Source organism: Prionailurus viverrinus, chromosome B2 (genome assembly GCF_022837055.1).
Source record: "Prionailurus viverrinus isolate Anna chromosome B2, UM_Priviv_1.0, whole genome shotgun sequence".
Lineage (NCBI taxonomy): Eukaryota > Metazoa > Chordata > Mammalia > Carnivora > Felidae > Prionailurus > Prionailurus viverrinus.
In genome coordinates this window covers 62,333,175-62,360,448 of record NC_062565.1, presented here as the reverse complement: position 1 = coordinate 62,360,448, position 27,274 = coordinate 62,333,175, and the positions used below count along the sequence as shown (strand labels likewise).

At 34.1% G+C, this 27,274-nt stretch overlaps 1 protein-coding gene across 3 annotated transcripts in view; it reads right to left on the bottom strand.

The window, feature by feature from the left end:
- The window catches only part of ADGRB3 (adhesion G protein-coupled receptor B3), a 724,938-nt gene that overhangs the window by 428,654 nt on the left and 269,010 nt on the right, over positions 1 to 27,274 (bottom strand). The window lies entirely within an intron of this gene.

Below are 27,274 nucleotides of genomic sequence, written 5' to 3'. Positions count from 1 at the left end.
TAGTTGTTCATCCCTTTTCTAACCACATGTAAGACAGTGTTTTTTCTTTTAAAAGTTATGTTTAAAAGAAATGGATGACTCCAGGTTTCTGTGATTTAATCCTTTATTCCTTTAATGTTGTACCTCCTAGGAAAAGCAAAAAAAAAAAAAAAAAAAAAAAAAAAAAAATCTGGCCCTAAGTCAGTGACAATGGGGATAGAAAAAATAAGTTGAACAAAAGATAGACTCCATAATATATTTTTGAAAAATTCATATGCTTGGAATTCTGCAAGAGTTCCATGCTTCTAGTACAGTTACTGTAAAATAATTTTAATGAAACAAATGCCTAATTTATGGAAGAGTTGTTGATTCTGGCTTAGAGAAGTGTGTAGGGGAAGGGGATTCCTGAAGGGTGAGGGGCAGGCAATCATGGTGTTTCTGTTACATTAAGACAATTGTTGGGCCCTTAAGACCAGAACTTTAATACATGACAAAGATGATTGAGTATAATATGTTCTAATGATAGTGCCAGAACCAATGTCAAAATTTGGGAATGTTTAATTTTACCTTCTCCTATCAATCTTTAATCTTCTGCTAAAATATTACAACTCACTTTGTATAATTGAACACTGTATTGTGTAAGCACTAATGCTATTAACTTTTTAAATTTTATGGGAAGAGAAAAGACTAGCACATGTTTTTGTCCATCCCGGCAAATCCCCACATAATTATTAAAGTATGGCACTTGACAGATTAATTTGTCAGAAATTCTTTCCTGATATTCTACCCAAGAGTACATCCCATGAGAAATCTGAGAAATCTAAATGTGTGTTTGTTTTTGTCAGTTTAGATAAAATCCAAGGCAGGAAATGGAAATTTTCATAAAATGTCAGTTGGCTTAATCTTGTAAAATCCATCATTATTTTCCATTGCTGCCAACATCCTCTCATTGCATTCATTTATGCAGGATGTGCTGCCTCAGCTATGTTTCATTATGCTAATAAGACATGTCTAATCACATGTCATTTAATGATTTGGGAAACTGACTACTTAGAAAGTTTGTATCTGGACTCTTATGTACTACCCAGTATTTTAAAATATTATATGTAATTGAAAATTTTCTGAGTCTGAAACAGCAAAGGAAATTCAGTAGTAATTTTTATTAACAGTATATTTTACCTTCTGTGTGTGTGTGTGTGTGTGTGTGTGTCTACACTTAGAACATTTAAGTCAGAGTTTATGTATGCATAAATAAGCTGCAGGCTCTAATTGTCACACTAAGGTAGTTTTGGCACTGGGCAAAGGATAGAAAAGAAATTTTTCATAACTACAACTTCTTTTTTTTTTTAAACTTTTTTTCAACATTTTTTATTTATTTTTGGGACAGAGAGAGACAGAGCATGAACGGGCGAGGGGCAGAGAGAGAGGGAGACACAGAATCGGAAACAGGCTCCAGGCTCTGAGCCATCAGCCCAGAGCCTGACGCGGGGCTCGAACTCACGGACCGCGAGATCGTGACCTGGCTGATGTCGGACGCTTAACCGACTGAGCCACCCAGGCGCCCCCAACTTCTTTTTTTTAAACAACTTCTGTTAGTAAGTAACTTTATTACCTGTTCTAGTAGAAGAAATTCTTCAACTCAGTGGCAGCATTAAAAGAGCCTACACTCTATTTTCTGAGAAAAAAATAGTTTATGTGTTACAGGGACTATAATCTTGAAATCTGCAGTTCTGAGTGATGTTGGTGGACACTGCTGAAATGATTTTTAAAGTGTCATGTTAAATTTTTAATTCTTTCTGGACTTTGAACACAAGTACTCATCTTTAAAAAGAGGTGTTCGCATTTATGTGAACTATCTCATATTATTAGCTGGAATGTGAATTAAATATCTCAAACATGAGTATAACACAAATTAAATTTCAGTATTCTTCACTGTTGTCACTTTTGCTCAATTCTACTCATCATCAATAATCAATGTTGTGTGAGCATTAGTGCTGATACTTAACATTGGGATACTTAATAATGGACCACAGTATTTGAAAAGAAATTACTCAATCATCTATGAACGTGACTATATATTTTTCTGTAACTAAAAGTTTCAATTGAAATTTTTTATTATTTATGTCAATATAATTTATCTGAAAAATAACTTCTAAAAAGTGAAAACTAATTATGAGGGCTTGATATAACTAAATTCCCTATAAGATAGAAGACATACTCACAATTTATTTCTTTTACTCAGGTGGAAAAACAACACTATGGTGGTATTTTTTGAATGTTCTAGATCTCTTGTTTCAGACCTAAAAGAATCTGAATTTGTAAGTGAATCACTTAAACTATTATCTAACCAAGTGAATTTCTTTTGCCAATGTTTATGTGCCAAAGAAATCTTTATTTTAGGGTTGTTGTCAATGGTAAGATTTAACAACAAATGTTATGGGTCCATCCATATCTCACAAAGGGATATTTTCAAAACATTCGTGTTCTCTTTTGTGATGATTTTATCTTCTTCACTTCTAGCGAAAATAAAGGCCAGTTGGATCATTCAAACTTAGAAAAAAATTAGGCTATTAATTTTGCTATTATTTTCTTATGTGGTGAATGTGGGTTGAGGTAAACCTTTATCATATTAGGCTCTCTGAATAATAAAAGTTCTTCATGGGTTATTGATTTATACTCATATGATTCTGAGTTGGCAAAGATAACATACTACATTAGTTACACAAGGAAAATAGCGTAACCAAATAAAAAGATGATTTGCTTTGTATAAGCGATGGAAAGCAAGTTATGAAATCAAATGAAGTAATGTACAGCATAATATTGTGTATGTATATATGGTACATGGTTTATGAAAAACAGGGTTATTTCCTATATCTTTATATTGATGGTATCAATGAAGTGGTAGGTAAATAACTGTATGCATGTATAAAACTCAAATGACTGGAGATGACTTTCATATATAGGCACATTTTCTCATACAATCTTTCAATGTGCTTCTTGATAAAAAGCAGGAGTGTCTGAAAGTAAGATATACTCAAAGCCACATGAAAGAACAGTTTTGAAAATTCGTTAAGAATACTTTTATGTCTTCTCTTTTCCCATCCAGAAATATATAAGTAGATCATGAAGAAGCAAATAGATTTGAAAACTGCCTCTTGATAGTCAGTTGTCAGTTGTGAAGTTTTTTTCCTGGAAATCAAGGATTATAACAATGTGAAGTTGAAGTCATCAAGAAGTGAAAACACACACCATTTGCTATTTTATCATGTGTTTGTCAGTGTGCAGGCAAGCAGAGAGTTAGATTAGCTGATAAGTTATCACTGCAATCTATTTTGCAATATAAATAGTAACTTCACTTGCTAGCTAACTTTTCTTAGAATTTCTACAGAAACCACCCTAGCCCAGGCCATCGCTGCTTCTCAACAAACTCTCAAAGTTATCTCTTACTTACATTCTATGATCAAACTGCACCATTTTTTTGTCATGGAAATCATCAAACCACTGCATCATTTCTATCATCTTCCTCCATATGAAATATCTGTTCTTCTGTCCATGCCTGAGGTAAAACCCTTCACCAAGACCAACTCCAAAGCTACCTCCATGAACTATTTCTTAATCAACTAATAAGTGGCCTCTGTCTTTTAAACTTACTTCTATTTTATTTTGTATCAATAATGGACTTTCATCTTAATTTTCATATTGAATTCTTCCTACTAGATTATAAACCTGTGAGAAGGAAAAATGATTTATGAGTTTTAAAATAACCTCCTGATTTACACATAGCTGGGGTTCATTATTTATCTTATAAATGCATTTCATATGAAGAGTTGTGTCTTTAAAATGCAAGTTTCTAGATGTCTGGAATCCTTTATTTAACCTGCTTGGTGAACAGTCCGATGGGAAAAAAGTAAAATTCTTCATGAAGTACTTGAAAATTAGTTATGTATGATCATGAAGTTCAGTATTTCTTTTGTCAGCAAGGAATATTATCCATAAATACATTCAGGTTCTTATTTAAATAATTGCAATGTTACTGTTTTAAAAAGAAACTTAAATCTCACTGACCTAAAACAAAACTTAATGCTTAAGAACAATGGTTAATTTTTATTAATAACCATTTTTTAATTACTTACGTGTTAGGCACTAAAGTTACAAAGGCAAGTTAAAAGTAGTCTCTAATATTCTGAAGCTCATAGCCCTAGGAAATCCACTAAACATGGTTCGAACCTTTCAAATATGTAAAATTATTTATTTTAATCAAAATAGTAAGCTCCACTCAAAACCCACTTATTAGATTAACTTCCTAAATAATATATCACTCTTAACTAGAATGACTTGCTAACAGGTTTCAAAAGAGAAAATACATCTTTTAAGCCATGCAACTGGACATTTGAAGTGACATTTCATTTGTCATCATAACAAGTAAGGATATTAAATGTATAACTTGTTGGCAGAATAAAGATTCTATCATCTGACTGGATTATGGTGGTATAGACAAATTCTGTTAAGAAGGAACAGACATTTTCTGAAATAAGATAATTCTATTTAATGCATTCTTAGTTCATATGTTTTCAGAAACATTATTAAATGTGTTCATTCATTTCCATACTTACTGGAAATAGAGTCGGTACAACTATTTTGCATGCACATTCTTTATGCATATTATAGCTGGGAGGTATTCAGATAGTGAAGAGCAGCTCAGATTATCAGTCATTAGGATATCATTCTGTTTTCTGATGTTTTTAAAAAAATGTTTTTTTAACTTTTGATCAGACTTAAATATTGTATTTTCTCACTCAACCATTTGAGTGCCTATATAGTCAGGTGCTTTATGAAAGATAGAAATGTTGGGGAAAAGTCTACAGTATCAAAGACGTTTCTAGAACTGGGATGAACTGTTAGAAACAAGGAATTTTAAAATTAGACATCATTAGTTGACATTCTGAATGTCACCGGTTAAAAATACTATTGTAATTTTACTAAATTTATTTTCCCCCAGAATCAAACAGGGAATAGCAATGTGGATAGAAGACAACTTCCAAAGAACTTAAGAATAAGAGTTGGATAAAAAAACAAATATCAGGAACTATTTAAAATAATTTTTGAGAAAATTAATAATTAATATTAAGATGTATTTAAAATAAAATAAATTAAGACATTAAGAAATATTAGAAATCAGAGAAATACATCTTTAAAATTTAAGAGGATAATTGAAATTCTTTCCTTCAAATTATTACTTGGTTCCATTGCCATAGTTAGATACCTGGTTATAGGGATCAAGACACTGCTTCTTATAATAACAAAGTAGAATCTTGCTTTTCAAAATACCCCTACAGGAATTAATTTTATTAGATAGTTGGACATGACTCTGTTAAGGAGATGGGTACTTTTGTGTCACTTCTAAAAACGGACAAAACAGAAAATTGGTCAAAAGGCATACTAGTAATACGTTTATAGAGAAATTTTAAATGTTCAGGAGTTTTCAGTTTTCAATTAAGTTATTAAGTTATGAAACATAAAATCTTTTGTAGAAGCAATTATCAAGTATATTTAGTGCACATATTCTTTAACAATGATGTTACACTTTAATTGATTTTTATTCAAAGTAGAAACTTTGAAATATTTACATTTAATGATGGATTTTTTAAGATGTCCTCAAATATGTATCTGAAAAGTATATAATAAAACATCTTATTTAGAATAATTCCAGAACATTTAGGGTGAAAACCCTTAAATCATTATTTTTATTCTTCTTCTGTCATCCTTCAGCAAAAGGTTAGTAAATTGGATACACCATTCCATGTTAGAAATCATCAATGTGTGTAATCATGTAGGAATTATTTGTTAATATTTCTTATACATTAGCCAATTGCATTTTATGACTTCATCTCTTTTTGAGATAACTATTGACTTTTTATAAACTAGCCGTAATGGTTTGCTTGAAAAATGTTTTTTTTTGTTGTTGTTGGTAATGAGGAACATAAATGCAGAAGCACATAAATGATGAATGCAATTCGACTTCTAAGAGTAAACTAGTAGCTGGGTGTCTTGTTGACCTATGTCCGAATTTAATTCAGCACACTAGCACATCAGGGCAAAGTAAGACGCTTTACTGTAAGCTTTAGCATTTCTGGCAGACGACTAAAACTCTTACACTATAGGCTCTGAACTATTTTATTGCTAAAGCAGCCCCCTAAGATCTTAAAAAATCTAAAAAAAAAAAGTAAACTAAATCTTCCCTGGATATCCTATACTTTCCTAACAAGAACAGGGCTTGGTTGTGTTTCTGTCCAACTTTCTGACTTGCAGAGTGATCCCTGTGGGCAAAGTAGATTCCATAGGAATTTCCAAATGGAGGGGGTTGCTGCTTTGGAAATGACAGAAGACTTTTCTTTCAGGCTTCCCTGGCAGGAAAAAAAAAGGAATGAGTCATCTAGTGATGAGAGGCCAGATTCTTTTGAAGGGAAAATGATAGGCTCCAATAGTGATCTAAGAACTTAAGAAATGTGTGGAAGGGGATATGGAATTGAGGCAGTGGGATATTCAGGGTTTAGTACCACAAGTTGTCATTATTAACAGACGATAAAGTATGAAGAGGAGGGGTAAGAGATATTCCTGAAAGGATTGGTGGGGAGGGAATCAGAAACCTCTCTTATGCCTAAGAACCCTGGAATGTATCTCTATCTTATTAAATGTGAAACCTTTGAAGGGGACTAAGAAACAATGATCAAGGAATTATGGTGTGATTTGAACTTTAGAGAGATTAACTGAAGAACGGAGAGCAGACTATGGGGAAACAATATAGGGCAGTATATTAGGAAGCTATTGCGATTGTTCATTTAAGACTATTTGTGATTGGGTTGGTGGGGGTGGGTGTTTGAGGGATAGCTCACTGGCAGCTCGTAAGCTTGGGTGAGAAGGTGGATGGGGATACTCCCACTAGATAAAGAATCAGAACCATACACAGAACCCTGACCAGTCCCAACTTACTGCATGCTGAGTACATCTCTGGGCCACTGAGTTCAAATTATTGGTAACTAGAGCAATTTTCAGTGCCTCAAAAGTTTACAGGAAAAGTGTTTTATAAGGAAGTATATGCTTTAAAAAGGTGATACTTTTTAGCATGGTATTTTTGATGGATGTTAACCTTTGTATATATTATATTATGCATATTATATTACATATGCTCTATCATGTATTTATTTTGATTTTTTAAAAAAATGATTCCTCTATAGTTTTTAAATTAAAGCTCATATTCATATGGTACTTTTCAACTTGCCTAAGCTCATTCTCATTTACTATCGCAGTATAGTAAATGAGAAAAAATTTAACTTAAAGCAATATCACTGTATGCATATTTACCAAAAGAAATAATTTAAAAAGATAGTCCACAAAAATAATGAGTGCATTCTATACCGAAATGGAAATTAAAAGGTTAGATAAGTGGTTGCTTGGCCAAAACATTTCAACACATGAACAATGGGTAATATCTGAAATGCCTGATTTTTTTCTTAAGGCACTGGCATCCAGATAATTCTGACAAATCCTTATCATATTTATATTCAACTGAGTTGCAAGGTCTCAAGGTTTACTAAAGGTTTACCTGGAGATAAAAGAGAAGTACTTTTGTCTTTTTTTCTTTTGATGTTTATTTTATTTATTTTTGAGAGAGAGAGAGAGAGAGAGAGACAGACAGACAGACAGAGAGAGAGTGGGGGAGGGGCAGAGAGAGAGGGAGACACAGAATCCGAAGCAGGCTCCAGGCTCTGAGCTGTCAGCACAGAGCCTGGTGTGGGGCTTGAACCCATGAATGGTGAGATTATGACCTGAGCTGAAGTCAGACACCCACCTGACTGAGCCACCCAAGCGCCCCAGCACGTTCGTCTTTTATACTATTTTACTTATCTATTATGTTCATACAGAATTTTTTTTGAGAATCTATAAATATCACAATAAATGCCTCTGGTCATGTTTTACAATTTACCTACTGATATATGTCTACAGTTATTATAGAACTTTTTAGTTTAGAGCAGTATCGTATACATATCTTCTGAAAGAAACATCAAAACTAACTTTCCTAATGAAAATGATTCTACTAAGACATGCATATAGTGTTTATAATATTTTCTAAAAATAACTATAATTCCATCTTAACTATTCCCTTAATATTTTAGCTTATTTCTCAGGCAAAAAGATACATAGAAAATATTTTTAATATTTTCCTAGGATATTAATTATCTCTAAAATTAATGAACATATATTCAAACTTGTTTCCATAAGTTATTATTACTACTGAAGCCAAAATGGCATTCTACAGAGAAAACTAGTGTTTAGCCTTTTCAAAGCAGTGGTTCACATACCTAAAAACAATTAAGACCATTTTAACTAAAATGTAGGCTAAAGCTGAACATAGAGGGTAGGCAATAAATGGGCAACCAACATGTGCACCTCTTATTTAAGAGCTTCAAACCTTAAGTTTTCTTGGCCTCCTTGCTCTTCTTGCAAAAGGGGATTCTAGGAACATGATTTCTAAGGTCTTTTTAAGCTCTAAAATTATGTTTTTTTTCTCAGGTCAGAAGTTGGCCCATGAACATATGGATTATCTCTCAGCAGACAAAGAGGCCTACAGGACCTGACCAAAGGTTAATTAATGGGTCTGTACACAGATACACATGCACTGGAGTCTACGTAAGGCAGAGTGGTAGTTGCTTCTAAATATTTTCTTAAGTCAAGCAATGTTGAACAGTTAACTTAATCCATGTCTGAGCACTAAACTGAGGTTACTTTGTGTATGAGGTCCCAGCTTGCCTAATATTTATTTAAGCATATACATCTATGCTCTAGCTAGCATCTATACTGGAAAGGAATTTTTTTAAGATTATATGTTTCCAAAGGTATTTGGGAATAAATGAATTCAGGTAATTCAACAAACATTAAATAGGCACTTATTACATTCTAATGGGTTTTAAGTGTGTGTATTGTGCATAACATATATAGTTGAATTTAAAAAAATCCCATCTGAGCCTCTTCCTTTTAATAGAAAATTAAACCCACTGACATTTATTGTTAAATTTATTAAAATGTTAAAATTATTTATTCCATCTATATTAGAGTTTCTCTTAAGCAAGTACCTTATTTTTTCATTTTCTGCTTTCCTAATATTTTTGGATCAATAGGAATGTTTTTCCCCTCTAGATAGAGACCTTACTTCAATTATTCAAGCATTCTATATAAATTTTGTCACATGTACATAAAAATATTTCCAAATATATCAATATCTTTAGTGAATCAGTATCTGTATTCTTTCCCAAACAAAGACAAGAATTTGGGTGTGCTGTCCGTTGTCCTCTGCTTTGATACTCATATGTCATTTATCTCCCAACTGCTATATTTATACACTGTGCTTCAATAATTTAGACTGGATCATTAATTTTGTTTGTAGATTTCCTTTCTTTGACTTATTTTTTTTTAAACAAGATAAATTTATTTTTCACAGTTCTAGGAGTTGAGCTCCAAGGTCAATGTGCCAGCATGGCTAGACTCACAGGGCTCTCTTCCTGGCTTAATAGATAGGAACCTTCTTGTTGTGTCCTCATGTTGCGGGAGAAAAATAAGCTCTCTGGTGTCTCTTCTTACAAAGGCAATAATGTCATCATGAAGGCCCCACCCTCAAGGCCTCATCTAAACCTAAACATCTCCCAAAGGCCCTGTCTCCAAACACCATTACATTAGGGGTTAAGGCTTCAATATATGAATTTGGTTTTTAATTTTGTTCCAGTATATCCTATAACAAAGAAGTATATAAAATTGATTTATCTTGCCCTCACACTTGAATTTTGGTTTTGCTAGGCCTAGAAATTTAAGGTCAAGAAGGTGTTTTGTTTTTTTTTTTTCTCACTAAACTTTGAAGATACCTTTCACACTGAATCCTGGGATCCGGTATTGCCTCTAAGATGTCTTTTGGTAAGAGAATCTGCTTTTCTTTCTGGAAGCTGTTCCAGCATTTTTTATTTTTATCCTCAGAGTTCTGAAATTTTACCAGTATATGTCTAGACATTGGTCTTTTCCATTCAGTTTGCTTGGTACTCCATGTTTGCTTTCAATGCAAGGACTGGTACTTTAGCTAAGTGCCCTGAAGGAATGTGTTTTCTCCTGAGCCAACATTCCCTCTTCTTGGTTTTCTTCCATGTTCGTTTTGGATTATGGGAGCTATGCAAGCTACACTATGCTTCCATCTCAATCTCCTACATATTCACTGAGAACTTTCTCTGGGAAAATTGAGCCCCTGATTTTATTTTATTTTTTAAATCTTTATTTATTTTTGAGAGAGAGAGAGAGAGAGCGCACAAGCAGGGGAGGAACACACAGAGAGAGGGAGACACAGAATCCAAAGCAGGCTCCAGGCTCTGGAGCTGTCAGCACAGAGCCCAATGGGGGGCTCGAACTCACGAACCGTGAGATCAGGACCTGAGTTGAAGTCGGACACTTAACCAACTGAGCCACCCAGGTACCCATGAACCCCTGATTTTAAAGAGGAAGTGCACAACATATTTCATTCTCTGACCACTTCTCTTTCCTACTTATAGAAACCTTTCCAAAGAGTCCCCTCTAATTCCTCACTTCCCACTCACCCAACTATGTCAGGCAATCTGACTTCAACCTCCTTCCTTGAATGAAACTGCTCTCTTGAAAGTCAGCTGCCTCTTAAAAACTGTCACATTCATCTTGATTCCTTCAGCATTTGACACCCTCCCACCCTCCCGTATCCCACAACTTTTCTTAAAATGCTCACCTCCCTTGGCTTTCAAAGCTGACAATTTGAACTTCTTCCTCCTCTTGACTGCTTTTCTGCCTCCTTCGTTACCTTAGTTACGCTTCATTCCCTAATGTGAATTTTCCCACAGCTCCTGCCTCAATATTCTTTCCCTTAGAAGTTCCAACCTTTCCTAGACTAAAGTATGACTTTTAGGCAAACAACTACTCCCATGGGATGATCTACATCTTCCAGGCCATGTATACTACATCACCTAGATACTTTGCTGGCAAAGTTAGCATTTATGAAAATAAGCTAATCATTTCCCTTATGAGAGCTGCTCCTAGCTATGCATTTCAAATTTATCTTTAATAAACAATACAGTGCTCAAATAAATAGTTCATGAATAAATAAATAGCAAACTAAAACTAAAAGCTGACCAGAAATAATGCAGAAAACTGTCTTCAGCTTATCAAAATATCTTGATAGGCCAGTTTGGTAATGTAAAAATAGGCCCTAGGGCCAGATCTGGAAAGTTGAATAACATAACAAGAAAGTAATAATTTGAAATTTACTGAAGCTGTCAAGTACAAAAGGTGAGGCTTACTGGGGACCAGAGAAAAAGGAGGGGAGTTGAAATTAACAAATCTTGGGAGAGGAATAAAGAGAACTATCCATAAGTGTGGAAGAGACCAGAGGAGAAATCAGAAATTCCTTAAGGAAGGACTACCAGCAGCAGTTTTAATAGCAGTGATATTAAGGTTTAATGTATGTACTAAGCTGGGGTAAAATACACTCCCTCTTCACTCGAGCCAGCTTTTATTAAAAGCTTACTTAACCTGTGTTACAGATATTTCAAAGAAAATGGTGAAAGAAAAAAGAAGATTAATTTCATGTTGAGATTTGCAAGGGACAGAATAGAAATAATGGCCCCAGAAGCAAACTACAAAGCAATGGTTGATAATACAGCTAAAATAAACATAAGAGTGGATAGGAAAATATATCAGAAATACGCATAATCCATCCCTCAAAGAATCCCAAGAATATTAGGGAGATATTAAATTTCTACTTCTAAATTATGTGGCAGAACAAGCCAAGGGCTTGTTTAAAATTTATAATAAAGAGAGTTGTTAGAAGGCTGGAGAGTTCGGGAGCATGTTGATGACAACTCCAGGATTATGAGTTGACATTCTTAAACTGGTCTCTGGGAAGCTCATATTGGTAATGTCAATGAAACATAGTCCTTCTGCTGAGTTTGTACTTTTTGCACCATATGTTAATCCTAACATAATTTAGCAAGGGGTCTAAAGTTGTTTACTCATTATCATAGGACTAGGTTTCTATGGGGCTGGTGGCCAAGTGGCCAAGAATAGGCAAACGAGGTTAAGGATGGCATCTCTTACATGCTAAATCCTTCCCTATTTCCATGTGGGGGTTTTCCTCCTCCTTCATCACAATGTTCCCAGGTAACACTAGCTCTGATTACCTAGTTCTACTGAATTTTCCCACCAAGACTTACGTGGGAGAAACAATTAAGATTTTGCTTCTCTGTAGGGAAAATGAGGTCTCTTTTGCATTGCAGTTTTTATTTATTTTTTAATATTTTAGCTGCTATTTTCCAGTTAATTATAATCTCTCTTTAAATCTATGTATTCCATATATTATTCCTCTGTCAGAAGTTTGTATCAGAGTGTATGTTCCCAGCTGGGATACACCTGACTTAACAATTTATTTTAGATGGATATACGGGTTTTTTGATGACTATGAAGTGTGATGAGTCAACGTGGTAAAACAGTTGTGACAAATCCCAATTTAAGCTTTGGTTGCGTTTTTTAAAGCATGGAATTCAGAACTTTTGGACTACTTAGCACTTAGCTGTGGTTGTCATTATTCTAAAAGGAGGAGTACTGGGGAGCCTGGGTGGCTCTGTTGGTTAAGCATCCAACTTCAGCTCAGGTTATCATCTCATGGCTGGTGAGTTCGAGCCCCACGTGCGGCTCTGTGTTGAAACCTCAGGGTCTGGAGCCTGCTTTGGATTCTGTCTTCCTCTCTCTTTGCCCTTCCCCCGCCCCTGCTCACATTCTGCCTCTCTCTCTTTCTCTGTCTCTCAAAAATAAATAAACATTAAAAATAATAATAAAAAATAAAAAGAGGAACACTGGTAAAGTAAAATATGTGGAAAGAAGAGTTCTCAGAAGGTGAATGATCTCAAAAATTATAGTTTAGTGTCAGGCTTATTTAAGAAATAAAATTTTGAGGGCCCAATGATAAGGCACTTCAGAGAATCAGATCTAGTAGGAACGCTATGGAAAACTTAAAACAATCAAACTTCAGTATTGACTTACAAGTGTTATAAGTGCCACACAAATAGATTATTATTAAATTAAAAAAAGCCTGAGAATATTTAGCTTGGATAAAAGAAGAAATGGTACTTTTCTTTGATTATTTGGAAATTTGTCACGTAGCAGAAGAATTATAAATAAATTACTATGTTGCTTATTAAGAACTCAAATCCATAGGAAGGACCTTCTAGCAAGTTGGGATGCATAAAAAGAATGAGTAGCCATACAAAATACCAGACTTTGGATCGCAGGAAATGCTTAAGCAGTGGCTGTGTGACTAATGAATATTGTAGAGATAATTCGTACATGGATCTATCCCTGAATCCTAGAGTCTATGATACTTCTCTTTCCCTGAATCCCATATTCTCTCAATTTTCAACTCCTGTCATATCTCCATCTCCACAGCATGTTCCAAATTTGTCAATGTCTTTCTCTCTCTATCCCACCACTCTCCTCCAAACCCCACTACCTCTGGCACTTGGATCATTGCAGAGTCTCCTACATGTCTACCCCTCCACCCCTCCCATCATTTCCCCTGCTTACAATCCATTCTCCACATAGCAGATAGATCCTTTAAAAGGTAAAACACATTACATAAATCCTCTTCTTAAAATCCTTTTATGTTTCCCCAATTCTTAGAATGAAATTCATATTCTTTATCCTTGCTCTTGAAAAGCCCTGTACAATTGGTCACAGCCTACATCTCCAGCATCATCTCATATCCTTCTCCCCATTACTCACTATATGCTAGCCAAACTGGCCTTCTTTTAGTTTCTTAAAAACACATGGCTCATTTCTTCTTTGCATTAATTGATTTCTATACCTGGGAAACTCTTCTGATATTTGCATGGCTGACTTATTCTTGTCATCTTTATCTAAGCTAAACTTTTACTTTCTTCAAGAGGCACCACATACAAAGTATGTATATAGTTATTGTCTAAGGCCTGATTTTAATTCTCTGCACAGGATATATCAATATCAGTTTTATTTTTGTTGTTGTTATTTGTTTAATAACAGTATCCATAAATCCACTAAAATGTGACCTTCATAAGAACAGCAGTCCTGGGGAGCCTGGGTGGCTCAGTCGGTTAAGCGTCCGACTTCGGCTCAGGTCATGATCTCGCGGTCCGTGGGTTTGAGCCCCGCGTCGGGCTCTGTGCTGACAGCTCAGAGCCTGGAGCCTGTTTCAGATTCTGCGTCTCCCTCTTTCTCTGACCCTTCCCTGCTCATGCTCTCTCTCTGTCTCAAAAATAAATAAATGTTAAAAAAAAAATTAAAAAAAAAAGAACAGCAGTCTTGTCTGTCTTGCCCATCACTGTATATTGTACCTCGTTAAGTGACTGAAAAATGTTTTGGAAGGGAGAAGGAGGAAAAAGAGAAAGAAAGAAAGGGGAGACATTATTTTTATTTAATGACATCATGTTCTTAATCTTATTCACTGCATTCCTCAGATTTATCTTTCAATTCACAAGCATTTTCCTCGATCATGCCCAAGTTAGTCTCTAAGCAATCTAATGAATTTTTAATTTTAGTGACTGCGTTTTATTTTTGATAATTCTAGTTTTTCCAAATTTATTTTCTTCCATGTTCTATATTTATTTTCTTTATTTTTCTTTACTCTTTATTACTATTTATTATTTCTATTCTTTTTAAAAATCACTTTAAACATATCTTTTACGATTTACTTAAAGATTATTTTTTTCCCTAGCTCTTAGTGTGCTCCTTGTGTCGTGTACACAGATTCTCTTCCATAGTCTTTGTTTTCTCCGATAGTTCATTTTGTTTTATTTTATTTCATCTTATTTCTATGGAGGGTTCATTTGCATAGTACTTTCCCCTCTGTGAAACTGCTATCAGGCCTCAGTGTAAAAATGCCCTTCCATAGCAGTAACTTTCTGGGTTTTCGGTTGCTACATCAAAAATATATAAATGTATAAATTCATACCTTACCCTCACGTGGTATATGCTAGTATTTGTTTCTTTTTTTGGGGGGGGGCGGCGAGGATTCATTTTTACCTTCTGAATGAAGGCAAGCTTCTTTTCCACTGCTTCCCAGAGCCATTGAAAGAAATTTCCCTACAACTCCTTTTAAACAAAGGGTAGTCTTTGAGGCTCCAGGCTTTGTGTAGTTGGATTGATTTAGTTCCCCAAACCTACACAGGCCAAGGACACTCTCCTCTCTATGCAGTAGCACTGAAATCCTAATTATTAGCCATTTAGAACTCATAACTGTGCAAAATAGTTAACATCCCACAGCTCACCCTTAATATTTTGTCTTTTATCTTTTATCATTGCAGCTGTCTTTTATGGACACCTATACATTTCTCTTTCTTTTAGTTTGGTTTATTTTTCTGTCTTGACATTTTATCCAGACTTTTCATGAGTTTTTAGCAGATCTGAGATCCATTCATATCAGCTCATTCTGTCATGTTGCTAAAATTCTTTCCAATGAGTTAGACACTATAATTAGGTGCTATCTTTCTTATGAGTTAGGTTCTATTATTAGACCCATTTTGGATACACAAAGTATGAGGTTTTAAGAGGTTGTGACATTTGCCCAACATTTTACAGCTAAGATGTGTTGGGTCTGGGACTCAAAAAAAATCACATCTAATTGTTGCTTAAACCATTTTCTCACATGTAAGGCCATATAGTTAATAGGACCACGAGAATCTTTTTCAACTTTAAAATTAATTTTATCTCCTTGCACTTTGCATGGTTTACTTCCCTAAATTGGAATATGTGGTTTTATGGTGTTAACCATGGTAGAATATAGAGTCAGACTAACACATGCTCACAGTTTTTATAATCTCAGCTGCGAGTCCCTTCCAACTGCTTTGTAGGTTTTCCTTGATACTCCATGGGAAGAAAAATATCCTAAATTAAGAGCCTCACAATGCAAATTGATATTAAGATGCTCTAAAAAAGAGCAAAATCTTACAGGGTCATTAAATGAGGTTGGATATAATGGAAATACATTAATGGTGAGTAATGTATCACACTGCTTCTTCCCTGATGTTTTCACCCTCGGCAACAGATGTCTTTTTAATTTTGCTTCTACTAAAATTTCCTTTATTGAGCATAAATAAGAAGATGCATTTATATTTTGAATGAAGGATTTAAAAGTGTGAGTACCAGGCCACATTAGATTCACTCTGGAGGACATTTATATATTCAATCCTTAAGAGAAATTTATATATTCAATCCTTAAGTTACTGAAACTGAAAAGGCATGAATTTTCATGTCCTCTATAGACTGGAAAGGTTTTCTGAGTCTAATTCTAATAAAAGGATAAAATTCTCACAACAGTACTCAATTCTTCTCAGTAAATGGCTGAGAAAGAACTGAACTCCTTTACCAGACAAGCAATCTGTTAATTACTCATAAAGGTCACAACTGAATCACACAAGAATTTAATTTGTCTGTGTAACAGTGCTCTATGTTTTCCTCAAACCCTATGATTTCAGAGAACCAGAATTTCCCACTACCTCAAAACACTAGGTTGACCTCAAAAACAAGCCTGGAAAAAATATCCTTGCAAACATTAAAAAATGAAACACGAACAACTACCAAATGATGTCTGACATTTAAGAATGACCTTTGTGTAGCAAATAAAGTCATCTTCCAAAAAGCCAATGTTCAAACTTTCCCAGAAATAATTTGCAAATGAAAAGAGATCACCAGCTAAAAAAGTAATTACTAGCCATAAACCTTTCCTTTTTTTGCAAACACCATTGAAGTTAGTGAAGTTAAATGTCCAGATTAAGTAGAAATGCTCCATCAGTTCTCTCATAACTTTTTGGACATTGCTGAATCAGTTTTGATAACTCTACTGAATGAACATTTTGAGTTTTAAATCTCCTTCTTTTGCAGCCTCCCTTATGGATGGAGAGATCCTATGTTAGCATCCACAGTGTCTCACTATATTTAGTGACTTAGACATCTAAACGAAGACAGGTTTGCTGTCTCTTGACCCCAGGTTTTGCCTTCCAAATCTCACACTGATTCTATAAAAAACAATCTCCAGGCTTTAAGCAGAAGATTACGTGGAAAAGCATTTAAATCCCACCCTGAGACCAGCCAGTAAGTGATATGAACAAATACATTAACAGAATTAACATAAAGTGATCTTATGAACTTCAACTCAGAATCTCATGTATGTCAATAAATCCTTTCTTTTGTGCTTAAGTGAGGATACCAACATTTCTTCAGCACCTACTGTGTCACTACCCTTTGGTAGAAGAAATTCGCTACCTCATTTATTTATGTGTGAAATAAAAATTCTTACTTCATCATCCTATGGAGAGGTGAGGAAATGAAGGATAATGTAAAAATATCCAGTTACACTAGAAATAAAAAAGCTGAAATTGAAAATTAGGTATGTCTGTGTTCAAAGCCAATGTTCTCTCTTTTACAATACTAAAAGTAAATGCACAAAGGTAGGGTATCCTTCACCATATAAAAGTAATTCAAACTCATTACAGAAAAAATATGTGTATCCTTACTCCACTACCAAAAAATTCTTACTACCAGTGTTTTCTGTTTTAGACTCATTTGGGGGGAGTGGCATATGTCATAATATGTTATGATGCCCCCTTGAGAACTTGTGCCACGAGTTAACTAGTGCAAAGATTTCACTGTTGAGGACAAATTTACTGAATTAAAATCTCCAATGTCTCCTAGCAACAGAAAGGCAACTTTGACCATTGAGAGTCATCCCAAGGTAAGAATATTGACAATTTTTTTTCCAAAAGAAGAAAAAGAGGAGGTTCTTAGGGAATCACTGGTAAATTTAGGGGAAAATAAAACATTTCCTGATCGGACATTCATTTAAATCAGGCTTGCTTGCTAGTTCAGGTGCTGTCAGATAAAGAGGAGAGAGCAGCAGTGGGAAATGCTTTTATGAGCCCATGTCAACTGCAAATACAGGAGTGGATTAGTATCTGCAGCTAAGGAAAGGGGATAAGGATTTGGAAACCTTCAGGATTTAAAGATAAAGAGATTTAGAAGCAACAGAAATGTTACACTCTGTCATCAATCAACAAGTCACAAATGGAATTACTTATGAAAAGTTTATGGCTCTGCTTTGAGTTGAAGGTGAGAGTGAAACTTCTTAATGGAAATGTTAGCAGACAGGCTGAGAAAGTGGATATGAGGACACAGTTTTACCGACTTTTTACTGGGATAGGAATTTACGTGAGGTTTACAAGGTAAATGAGGACCATGAGCTGCTTTTGGAGAAAGCCCACAAATTGGGGTGGGAAGAGGAAAGCAGAACTTTGAAGTAAGATGAAGAGAAACAAAGTAGCCAGAAAAACTAGGAGTATTTCGGGAGAGTGTTTCATCAGAGAAATCCAGCTGAAAACATTCAATGAATAGAGGGAATGCTTTTGGGGATTCAGGTCAGGAGATCTGGAGATTAGGTAGTCATTGCTGACCCACAAGAAACAAATAATTTCCAAAAAGATAAAAATAAAGTAAATTGATTAGAAACACAAAAGCCTTAGAATTGATCATTGATTGGTAAATCCAATACATGTGTCTGTTTGAGACTCTACCAAACCCAATGAGGAAATAAAAATATATGTAAAATTCAAAGGACAATAAATAACTACATAATTCATTGATTTAATATTAAAGAGAATAGTATTTTATTTACAAATACTATTAGGATTTATTTGAAATTAATAATTTTCAGAAAAAAATAATAATTTAAGAAGCAGGAGAAATTTGGTTGTCCAATAAACCAAGAACACAAAAAAGTTGTTTAAGAATAATATGCAAATAAGGACCATATTCATATACATTGGGGTGAGGTTTACTCTTAAACTTTTATAACTAACTTATTTTCTGATACATACAAAATGTTCTAGGACTTGAAAATGATGAAAATCTATCTAATTTGTTTAATAAAATTGGGAAAACCCAGGGATAGCAAAATAATGACAAAAATGGTTAAAATTAAAGACCATGAAGCAAAACAATTTATATGATAATCCTAAATAAAATACTAACAATATGACAATCCTAAATAAAAATTAATAGTGCATGAAAGGAAAAAAATATCTCTCACAACTAAGTAGGGTATTTGAGGAGTTAAATATGTATTAATATCAGGAAGTTTTTGAGAAAAATACATTTTAATAGAACAGGAGAAGCATTAAATTTGCCAACTTTTCCTAATTAAAATTATTTTAAAACTAGTAATCCTTAATATAATTAGGAAAAACAAGTCTCAATCAATAGTCTTATCATACTTGGTAATGAAACTCTACAGACATCCTCATAAGTAAAAGTACAAAACAAGGATGCTCGTAAAAACAGTAATTATTTCATACTGGTTTGGAAGTAGATTCAATACAGTTAGACCCAAAGCATTTATACAACAGACAATAATGGGAGAAGAAACAAATTGTCCGTATTTGTAGACAACAGAATTATTTAGCTAGAAAGACCAATTTTATAACTGGTGGAATTAATAAAAGTTCATTATGCCTGAATATGTGATAAAAGTACTTACATTAATGGTTTGTGACATCAACAGTAAATTATAATTTTTAAAAGCATACTAAAAACAAAGTGTGAAACAAACAATTAATTTAACACTAAATATTCAAAAGCCATTTGAAGCAAAACTACAAATCTTAATCAGAATTATTGAATATGTCAGACACTGTGCCTAGTGCTTCTAATTATTATCTTATTTACTCCTTACAATTATCCTTTGTTTACTCTTTATGTTCCTTTGAAGTTTAGAAAGATGAAAAACTTGCCTAATGTCTCACAGTGAAGTGGCAGGAAGAGGACAAATGGAGTGCAGGAAAGAGGAAGGAAAAAGAGATGGGAGAGAAAGAGATGGTGATAACACAGGCAAATATTCACAGATGTGATAGGCTTTACTGTGAGAGATGTACTGTATGTAGTACAAGATTTCACGTATCACAAACATCATAAATATAATCTAAGATTGAAAAAGAACAGAAGATATTTATGGCAATATTACCTGTGCACACAATTAACGGACCAAAAAAATGATAATAACTAGTAAGCAGACTCACTCCACTAGCAACCCAAATAAGATGAACTACAATGAGAATAATTATTTTAATCTACTAGATTAGCAAAAGTTAAAAGTTAGACAATACTTTTGAGAGCATAATGAAATGAGTGCTCAAAGAATGCTATTGGAATCTAAACTATCTAAAAACTTTGCTTTTAGCATTTTGGCAACTTTTACTAGGAACTTTACAATTGTCAATATCCTTTGACTTGGCAATTCTTTCCTGAATATATCTGATTAAAAATAGTAGAGACGTGATCAAACATGTATGACCAAATGTTTATTACAGAGTCACCTGTAATAACAAACAATTAAAAATTAAAGAACTAGTAACTAATGAAATTAATGCAACACTTGAAAACTATTTTCAAAGAAATCTTAATGGCAAAGGCAAATATTCTTGCTACATTAGAAGCACAATAAAAGAAGAAAAAACTAAAAAGAAAAAAACACAGGCCCACAATTTATTTTTGTGAGATTATAAATAATTTTTGTGTGTCTTTATAATTCATTGTCTTTTGTAGGTTACCCACAATGGTTATGTAATATTTCTAAAAATCAGGAAGGGAGCATTTTTAAAAAAATGGTGTTTAGCAGTTTCTCTAAACTATAGGGAGGGAAACTAAATTCATGTATTTAAGGAGGCTGTGGTCAAGTTCATTCATTCTGTAGCTGAAAAGAAAGGAGTAAATTGGGACAATAGCCAGAGGGGAGACTAGAGTTTGAATATTTGGGAAACTTTTTAACCTAATTTGCAAAACTCATTTACAGTTTGAAGACAATCAAAGAACTGCTGTGAAGCAAGGAGACATGGGGGTGATCACGATTTCTGCTCAGTGCTGTGGAATGATGAGGTTGAAGATGGAGGTCATGGACCAGCCTGCAGCAGGTAGTCTCTGAAGTGGGACACCTGTAATTGTCTGCTTGGCCAACCAAGCAGAAAGGGAAGCCTGCTAGAGTTCTCAATGCCATTGTGATTAAAAGAGATCACAGCCTATTTTGCTGCAAAATACATCTATTCACAAGTAGCCTTATAGTTTTAGTCTACAATACAGAGTGTTTTTGCTCAATTCTTATGGACAGGAAATGGAGAGATGCCATATAGTGAGGAACAGGGTTAACTTATTAATTACTCTTAAAGCTACAATCTAAGAACAGGCTTTGTGGAGTTCACATGAGCTGGAGAAAGGATAAGAGTAGCATTAACAAAGTAAATCCAAAGACTAACTACAAAACCCTTATATATGTATCCTAAATGTTTGGTTTTTTTGTCTTTAGGAATAGAGTTCTAATAAACACAACAATATTTTGGACCCATTTGGGACTATTAATAAAGATATAATTCTTGCATAATGACACTACACATTGGCCAGATAATATAAAATATGAGAGACAGTCTCAATGACCTAAACATTCATTTTCTTCATTATGATGGCATTAATATGAGGTGTCTCATATTGGTGGTCTAAAAACAGTGGTCATATCCATCTTTATAAATGGAGTAAAATTCAGTTCCCACGTAACATCATCAGTTTTATAAACATGCCTCACTTTAAATTGAGAGGGAAGAAAGATTGACATTCATAATAGTCCTAACACTGCTGAAGTGATAGAAATCACAATAGAACTTCATTAGGTTAGGTGTTTAGAGAAGGAATGACATTGGGGATTAGTTTCAGTATTTTAAAAAGGGAGAGATGTGAAAAACAGGATGTCAAAACAGAGGGTCTCTGGATGTCCATGGTTGAAAGTATTTCCAAGGAAACACCTTAAATGTTCATCAATAAGCAATAACTAAATAAACTAGGATACAGACAAAATACACAATATTTTGCAAGATATAAAGTAAGAAGCAGATTTATGTTCAGCAGTATTTATTGGCTTGGAAGGAACTCGAAGGCACACTGTCACATGAATAAAGTCTCAGATAACTTACAGCGGATTCCAGTTATTCAGATCTTCATTTAAAAGTGTGTGTGTGTGTGGGTGTGTGTGTGTGAGTGGGTGTGTGTGTGGGTGGGTGTGTTTGTGTCTGTAGGTCTGTGTGGATGCACACACAGAGAAATGTCTCAGAAGAATCACATTAACCAACCTTAATATCAGCTATCTCTTTGTAGGAAAGCGTGATGGGGGAAGTAGAAAAGTATGTCCTCTTGTACTCTTTTGGGGTTTTTACAATGAACGTGGGTGTATTCATGTATCATCTAGGTTAACAAAAATTTAAAATTTGGCACTGAACAGTTTTTGTAAAAGTCAATGGATTACAAAAAAATATCAGTCAAGTACAGGAAAATTCAGAAAGGTCCCAATCCTTATACGTCTAAGTAAATATCATAGAAGACTCTGTCTCTTACAGGCAGTTGTAAACGAGGTGGCTGTGGTTTTGCTAGCACCTACAGTAAGCTGATTATTTAAAAGATGAATATTAGGGAACTGTGACCAACAGAGGGATTCTCATAGTAAGAGACCACTGTGAAAATTCACTCTTCACCTGCACAACACTCCCCTGGCTTTGGGAATGATGTGGCTATTTCTTTCGAGTCTGAATTTCTGAAAATTTCTGGTATCATATGGGGAAAAGTAGTGGGCAATACTTTTGATTAGTGATTCATAATGAAAAAGGCAAACAATCTCCAGGCTACTGAAGAGATGACATGCTGTTTCTTGCTTAATGAAAGATAAATTAAAGTCATTTGACACTGCCATATGTTAACAATCATTTCCCAAGCAGAAAAAAAACATTACTACAGATGGTTTGGTTTAGTGTCCTCGAAAGGTTGCAAGGAACAAACCCACTTTCTGTTAGCACATTTTTTGGTGGGATAATAGACATAGTCTTCAGTGGATAAAATAATAAAATATGTATGGCTGTACCTGCCATATTGAATAAGAGCTGGCAGTATGAATAATGCCTAATTATGTGTAGGCTGGTTTCAGAATATAGATAAGAAAACACATGGTACAAAACTGTGGATTCTATACACACCAGAATGATGTTACTAGAAACCTAATGCCATGAATGATAAAAGATGTGCAGTGAGTCATCCATACTCTGAGTCATGCATATTTTAAAACACTTCCTAACATGAATTTATATATTATAAATAATGTTTCTTACAGATAAAAAGTAAAAAAAATTAACACAAACATTACCAATATAGTACAATTTCTCTCATTTAAAATATGTAAAATATCTTTAACAATATTAACCATTTTTTGAAAAACAAAACCCTTAACCCTTAACCATAATATTACTAATCTAACTTGACATATTGTTTTGACTTTTTTTTTTTATGTAGGCTCTGTGCCCAATGTGGGGCTTGAACTCATGACAGTGAGATTAAGAATATCTTGCTCTACCTACTGAGCCAGTCAAGTGTCCCTTGTTTTGCTTTTGTGACTTCCTTTCCAAGCTTTGTCCTTACATATATTTGGATAATTTTGTTTTCTGCTTTTCTGTTTAAGATCATTTTATAAGTCTTCCATTATACTATGCAGTGTACATGATTATTTAAGTATGTTTTTTTTTTAAACTTGTACTTTAATGTATTAATTTGTTGCTCAATTGCTTGGCATTTAAGTTGTTACAATTTCACAGCAGTATTATAAGTCATGATAAAAAAGAATATTTTTAAAATATATTTCTCTTTTCAAAATCTTTATTGTAACATGAACATTTAACATGAGATCTAAACATGAGATCTACAGTTTTAACAAATTTTTATTTACTTGGAGTGTCAAACAGCACCTAAAATGACTCTCAATAACCTCCACCTCATGGTATTCACACCCCTGTGTAGTCCCGTGGATTTATGCCTCCAAATAGACTATGGTAGATGTAGAGGGATGTCACTTCCAAGACTGGGATAGAAAAAGGCTATGGATTCTTCTACTGAGTGTGCACTCACATTCTCATGGATCACTTGCTTTGGAGGAAGCCAGCCACCATTTCCTGAGGGTCTATGGAGAGGCCCATGTGGTAATAAACCAAGTCTTCAAATAGTCACATGAGTAAGCCTGGAAGCAGAACCACCCTCCCCACTACCATCACCAGATGACTCTTCAGATGAGACTATGTTCTAGCCAAATGCAACCTCATGACAGACTTTGAACCACAGGCATCCAGCTAAGATGGGAGCCACATTCTGACCACCAGAAACAGTGACATAATAAATGTTTGTTATTTGAGCCTGGGTGGCTCAGTCAGGTAAGTATCTCACTTCAAACCATGTCATGATCTCATGGTTCTTAAGTTTGAGCCCCACATCAGGCTCTATGCTGACAGCTCAGAGCCTGGAGCTTGCTTTGTATTCTGTATCTCCCTCTCTCACTCTTCCTTCCTGGCTTGCACTCTGTCTCTAGCTCTCTCAAAAATAAAGATTAAAAAAATTAAAAAAAAAATGTTTGTTATTTTAAGCTGCTAAGTTTTAGGGTAATTTGTTATCCAGAAATAGATAACTAATACAGACTTGGGGCATGTAGGATGTATAGACTAATAATTCCATGAGCATGGTAAAAACAACATACTCTATTTACTGGGGAATAAATTCCTATGTTAGAAGTGATGTTCTTTATAGTGGATTACACATTGTATAAATCCACAGATGATAGTTTTGGCAGAAGCATTGTAGGGAAGGAAGGGAAATTCATATCCAGAATAAGTATCTATTTTAGTTAGAATAAGTACTGTCCTTTCCATAATGGAAGTAGTCCAATTGGTTCAATCTCTTAGAGAATAATGGCACATCATAGACACAGTGTTAGGCTCTATTGCTAGTAGACTGGACATTCAGCATTGGAAGTAGCCAGATTGTTGTCTATGAGTTAGAAGTCCATTTACTGAGCCCATGCATAACCTCTATCCTTGTCACCATGGTCACTTTGTTCATGAGCCCATTAGGCAATGATAGGAGTGGCTGGTGATGGAAAGAAACTGACTGAATCCCATAGAATGAGTCATCCTATCTTCTTGTTTATTAAAATCCTTCTCTGTTGAAGTCACCCTTTAGTGAGTATTCAAATGAGATACAAATACAGTAAAACCTTGGTTTACAAGCATAATTCATTCCAGAAACATGCTTGTAATCCAAAGCACTTGTATATCAAAGTGAATTTCAAGAACACTGACTCATTTGTGATCATGTGACACAAGTCCGGCATCAGGTACTATTCGTACTGCAAGACATCACTCTCTTATCAACTTAAAATTTATTAGGAATGTTTGCTCATCTTGCAGAACACTCGCAGAACAAGTTACTCATGATCCAAGGTTTTACTGTATCTTCAAACTAGTTGCCTATCTGGAGAAGTCTATCCAAATATGTCTTATGCAGACCCTCTTTTGACCAATTTTCCCATCATGTCTTTCCCAAGTCCCTGACAATCTAGCCAAACATTTAGACACAAGCAATGAAACTCTGTAAACCTGCACTTCTAGTTATGCAGGGATAAGAAATACACTTAAGACAATTCTCAAAAACTGGATAATAAGATAAAAATTATTATTATTATTATTATTATTATTATGACTTTTAGTTATTATTTTCACACTGCTATTTAATTTTTTCACTGGTACCAATAATATGTGAGTACATTCACTTCACTGCCATCTTATTAATTATATACATTTTAAATTTATATATATATACATAAAACACATGATATATATATATCATATATATAACACATGAAATATATATATTTCATATATATTTTATATAACACACACACACACACACACACACACACACACACATATATATATATATATATATATGTTATTCTTAGTTATCTGTTGAACTCTTGATTTTAAAATATTAATTCAGGGCTCCTGGGTGGCTCAGTCAGTTAAGCATCTGACATCAGCTCAGGTCATGATCTCATGGCTGGAGGTTCAAGCCCCATTACAGGCTCTGTGCTGACAGCTCAGAGCCAGGAGCCTGCTTCAGATTCTGTCTCAGTCTCTCTCTGCCCCTCCCTATCTTTCTCAAATATAAATAAACATTTAAAAACATTTAAAAATATTATTTCATTGAACTTCTTTATATATATATATATATATATATATATATATATAAAGTTTTAATTGTGTTATATAATGTTTCCCATTGTTTAGGCAAAGGTTTAAAAGACATTTATATACTAAAATTTATAAATATTTTTTTATTTCTGACACATTAAACCTTAGAAAAATACTTAGCTGAGTCATATTTAGTCTTATTATTGCTATATTTATTTTTTTATATTTAAACTTGTATTCAATTTAGCCTACAGTTTGGTATATAAATATCATCATAATTATATAAGAATGGCAGAAGCTTTAACTAAGGAATAGTTTCATCTGTCACAATTTTTTTTCAAAAAGTTTTTAATATCAAGTTGTAGGTAGGTGTGCACTAGTTTTTAAAAAATCAACGTTTTATTTTAGTCTTGGATTTACATAAAAGTTGGAGAATTAGCACTTAGAGTTTCCACATACCCCACACTCAGTTTCCTAAGCTGGACAATTTCATACACCATACACAAAAATAATCTCAAAATGTATTAAAGACCTAAATGTGAGACCTGAAAGCATAAAAATCCTGGAAGAGAACACAGTCAGTAATTTTTTGAAATTGGCTATAGCAACATCTTTCTAGATACATCTCTTGAGGCAAGAGAAACAAAAGCAAAAATAAACTATACGGACTACATCAAGATAAACAGCTTCTGCACAGCAAAGGAAACAACAACAAAACTGAAAGACAACTTACTGAATAGGAGAAGATATTTGCAAATGACATAGCTGATAAAGGGTCAGTATCCAAAATATATAAAGAATGTATACAACTCAACACCTAAAAAACAAATAATCCAATTAAAAATGGGCAGAAGACATGAACAGACATTTCTCCAAAGAAGACATACAGGTGGCCAACAGACACATGAAAAGATGTTTAACAACACTTATCATCAGGGAAATACAAATCAAAGCTACAATGAGATATCACCTCACAACTGTCAAAATGGCTAAAATCAAAAACACAAGAAACAACAAGTGTTGGCAAAGATGTAGAGAAGAAGGAACCCTCGTATACTGCTGACAGGAATGCAAACTGGTGCAGTCACTTTGGAAAACGGTATGGAGGTTCCTCAAAATAC